The following is a 5,421-nucleotide window of genomic DNA, read 5'->3' as shown; positions in this document are numbered from 1 at the left end:
TATTGCTTTTAGTGTTTAAAAATAAAATATATATATATTTTAAATTAATTTATGAGATGGATCAAATAAAAATTAATATTCTTGTCAATATGACGTTTTGAAAGTAATTTCATTAAAATATATGAAATTATCATATATCTATTAAATTGCAAATGAAATTGTCATTTAAATTATATATTTTAGTCACTTTATATAAAATAAATTTAGCATGTCTAATATAATTAGTTTAAAATATTATTTTTTATGTGAAAATGAATTGGTTTGGAGGGAATTTGAAAAAAACGGTCACGCGCACGGGTTCACAGGCACAGGCGTCACGGGTACGGGTTAACGGGTACGGGGGTCCGGGTATGCACGGATTTTTTTTTAAAAACCGAGTCTGGCTCGTTTAATACCCGTGGCACGAGCACGGGCGGACCGGTCCGGGTTGAGCCCCCGGAGGCATTTACCAAACACTAATTTAGTGGCATAACTTTGAATCCATGATTTAACAAAAAATGGAAATTTCACGTATATTCCTCAAAAATTTCAAAATTACGTATTCCCCCCTCTAAATTTTAAAATTACGTATTTCCCTTTCTAAACTTCAAAAACTCACATATTTACCCATTTTATTGTCTTTTATATTAAAACACATTCTAAATTTATAAAATATCAATTTTACCATATTATTAAACAGCATAAAATGCCTGTCTGACTCCAATTTGAATCTGAAGGCTTCTCTACCGTCTAGATTGCTTTAAGATCTATGCACGTTAGATAAGCACAAATCTTGAAGCGAATAAACACGAATATTGAAGCATATCTTAATGTGATGCACCCAGATCAAAATTGCTTTGAGATTTGTGCAGGCTAGATTAGCACAAATCTTGAAGCAAACACATAATAATCTTATTGCGATGCGTGCAGATCGGACGGTAGAGGAACTCTTCATATATAACTTTGAGTTTGATGGGACGGTAGAGGAACTCTTCATTAATAAAGCTTTGTTCTTTGTAAAACTCTCTACTCTATGAGGAAGGGGAACATAAACATGAAAGGAATTAATCGCATATATATATACAAAATTATTTTGATACGATCGACAGTGACGGATCTGACTCGGTAGAGACGTGCTCTAGTATTCATTCATACACATTGAAGTATTCATTCATACAAGTTGAAGTATTCATTCCTGGCAGAGGCATGCTTGATTGGGATGGAGTGACGGATGATCTCCGGCAGAACGTTCGCTGGAGCGGGAGCAGCAGGCATAGAGGAAAAAAACCGAGGCGAAAGTGTAAGAGGGAGAGAACTTATTGTATTTACCATTTTGAGGTGGGAGAGGGAGGTAAAGGTGGAGGTGAGGTGAGATGTGGGAGGTGGGAGGCGGAGGTGAGAGAGGAAGGTGGGAGAGGGAGGCGGAGATGGAAGAAGGAGGTGGGAGAAGAAGATGGAGGTGAAAGAGAAAAATGGAGGTGGAAGAGAGAGAGAGAGGGGAAAAAAATAAAGGTTGTTAGAAATAGTAGTTATAGTTAAAATAGAAAGTTAGTTGGAGATAAAATGAGGGATAGATAGGTGGGGAAAATTATAATTACTTTAAAAATAATTTAATTTTAAGAGTACTTGAATATATCGTATCACGTTACTTCCAATGCAAATAGGCAATCATTATTTCTCACTCTTGCTTGTCTTGCATAAAATATTGTTTTAACTTTCTTAAAATGATACAACACCTTAGTGAGGTTTTGAAATTTTTCAAGGCGGTGCTATTTTCAGATCTCACAACACTATAATCACTGCTAAAAAATCTGTTTTATCTTAATATCAGTTTTATTTTCAATAATTCTCTTCTATTTTTCCTTCATAATATCAATAGAGAAATTTCAATTAATTCCCATTAATGCATTAAAGAAAATAGCGTGAACAATTTTTTATTAAAATTTTCTTTTCTTTTCATGTCATATGTCATTTTAGCTCTATGTTTTAGAATCTACCTTTACATCTTACTGATGAGATTTAAAATAAATCAAATTATGTAAGTCGTAAGTAGAAAAAAAAAATACTGACTGATCAAGTGATTCCAAACTTTTGACAAAATCCGCCACCACCTTTCTCTCCTCTTCAACTTTAGTTTCACTTATTTTCCTTGAAAACTACTGATAAGTACTTTTCTTGCACCAAAGAGTTATTATAATTTTGAGTTTTTCCGATTGATCCAATCACCACCTCTAGTTTTCTTGTCTCTTTTTGACAATGCTAAGTGACTTTCTCCTAAAAGCTGGAAGCTCTCTTCGGTGACATTATTGCTATTTTTCAATGACCATCACGATGTTTGCAACCACTGCCAGGTTAGTGTTAGGATTATATCATCAGGTGTCATACCAGAAGCCTTAAGTTTGCATTTTACAAAGTGTTCCGCAATTTACAAAGTTTGATTATTTGAATTTTGTTAATAGAGATATGAATCTATAGCACCAAGTGTTCCGTAATTTACAAACCAACAAAGCCTCAATATTTCTTATTACGTTAAAGAGATTCTTACACAAGTAAGGATTGTGTTGTTCTTCATCACATAATTTTAACAATTTTTTTTTTTTGTTTTCCACATGTAAACTCTTTCCTCAAAATTGTGTTTAAAAAAAATTCAATAAATTGTTTGTTTAAGAACAAGATCAAAAAATTGTCCTACTTCCAATTTGTCAGATGCATTGATTCTAATAAGTGTCCTAAGCATTAACGTTTTAAAATTAATTAATAATTTTCTGGCTCTTTCTTAGTAAATATATCATTACAAATTAAATACAACAATCTAAAGATTGGATATACTATCGATTCAAATTCCATCCCTTATTTCTTTTTTCTGGCTGAAATACTAAAGTTAAAAAGACAGAAAATATTACTTTGTCTAAATTAGAGACAGCCGGACAAATAATACCGATTTTTTTATTTATATCCAAAAAAATATATAAATTTAAAAAACTAACCAAACCGTTTGTTATTTTCCAAAACTACCCAAACCGGAAAAAAAATTTCCAGTTTCAATACCAATTTCTGGAAAAAAAATTTCGGAAATTGGATCCTAAATCCGGAATAATTTTTTCCGGATTTAGGATTTCTTTCTTTTTTTTTTTTGCTAAATCCGGAATAATTTTTTCCGGAATTAGGACTTTTTTTTTTTTTAGGAAATTTTTTTTTTCGAATTTTTTTTATTTTTCAGTTTTTATTTATAATTTATTTATTTTTTGTATTGAAGTATTACAAATATTTAATATATTTTTAAAAAAATAGATGGAATACTATATAATTTGATTTATTCGAAAGACTGCTACAAATAATCCGGATCAATATTTTTCATGCCGAATTTTTTACGGCCGTAAAAAAAAATAATATAATATAATATATGTATATGTATATGTATATGTATATGTATATGTATATGTATATGTATATGTATATGTATATGTATATGTATATGTATATGTATATGTATATGTATATGTATATGTATATGTATATGTATATGTATATGTATATATAATATAATATATGTATATGTATATATAATATAATATATGTATATATATGTATATATAATATAATATATATGAAAATGAAGATATAAAATATGAGGTATGATGAGATATTGGAACCCTCGTTTAGTGCCTCAAAAATTCAGTTTAAGTTTTCGTTCAACGATAGGCATTCAACGATCGGTATTTTCAAAGTCCAAACAGTCGATCCAAACCGTTAAACATGATGGATATTTTAAAATGTGCTTGCAGATCAAATTTTACATTTTTCTAAATTTTTTTACTATTTATTAAGATTGGTACAAAAATTCAATGGTCTGAATATAGATAGCGATTTTGTTAAATACTTAATAAATAGTAAAAAAATTCAAAAAAAATATAAAATTTGATATGCAACCACATTTTAACATATATATTATATTATATATACATATATATACATATATTATATTATAAATACATATACATATATTATATTATATATACATATACATATATTATATTATATATGAGGAGGGATCAAGTTACAACACTTGAAAGTTACAACAAAGTTACAACATCATTTTTTTTCATTTTCAAAGTCCAAATCGTCGATCCAAACCGTTAGATATTCAATCTATATTAAAATGTTCTTGCAGACCAAATTTTACATTTTTTGAAATTTTTTTGCTATTTATTAAGATGGGTACAAAATCGCTGTTTTTATTAAAATTCTGCACCATTAAAAACAGCAATTTTGTACCCATCTTAATAAATAGCAAAAAAATTTCAAAAAATGTAAAATTTGGTCTGGAAGCACATTTTAATATAGATTGAATATCTAACGGTTTGGATCGACGATTTGGACTTTGAAAATGAAAAAAAATGATGTTGTAACTTTGTTGTAACTTTCAAGTGTTGTAACTTGATCCCTCCTCATTATATATACCTATACATATACATATATTATATTATGTTAATTTTTCTTACGGTCATAAAAAATCTGGCATGAAAAATATTGATCCGGATTTGTTACATTCTGAAATTTTAAAACATGATTAAAATTTCTAAATCGATCATTTGGTTTAAATAAAAAGTTTAATTAACTTAACGATCGTTCAGAAATTTTCTGACCGACTAAAACGAAACTAAAATTTCGTAATATAAATAATGTATGAAATTATGTATAATAAAATTTCGAGATTTAGAAATAAAATAAAATATAGCACTGGGAATAAAATTATAATTATTCGGTAAATCAGAAACTTAGAAAATTCGCTACAATTTCTTGAATTTTTAGAAAAGAAGAAATTACTTAATTAGATTCGTGTAAATAAATAAATAAATTGAATTCCAAATAAGAGCATAATTATACGAAATTATTCGTACAATTGGATTTTAGAATTTATAAAACTAGTTCATTTAGGAATTTTAGAGAGTTAATGGAATATATATAATTATATTACTTGAGAACGAATTATTCGAATCATAAATCTAAAGTTTAACATCCTGAATATTAGAACGAAATTGTAATAAATTTTACGAGACTTGATTCTAATTTTTGTAACATCAAACATCTTAAAATAATCGATTGAGACCATATATTAAAAAAATCAGAATTTTTAGAGCCATTTGATCTTGAACCAGCACGGATCTTGAAGCAGCCCATTTAATACCACCCTCTCCCTTCTCTCTTTCTCTCCTCTCCCTCTACGTGACAGAAACCCCCCACCCCAAACCCGTCCCCTTCTTCTACGCCAAAGAAAAGAAAAGGGACAGGGACTCCGCCCCCTCTCGTCGCCGGCGAGCCGCCCGCGCCCCAGCCCCATCTCCCTCCTGCTCTTCTCGGTCCGACCCGCCAGAAACCCCTCTCTCTCTCTCTCGGTTTCTGCCCCTCCGCACCACCTCCTCCTCCTCTCTCGCCGAGCCA

The sequence above is a fragment of the Carex rostrata genome, chromosome 4, assembly GCF_964058835.1.
Source record: "Carex rostrata chromosome 4, lpCarRost1.2, whole genome shotgun sequence".
Lineage (NCBI taxonomy): Eukaryota > Viridiplantae > Streptophyta > Magnoliopsida > Poales > Cyperaceae > Carex > Carex rostrata.
The sequence above is the reverse complement of the archived record's forward strand: the minus strand, read 5'-3'. Positions refer to the sequence as shown.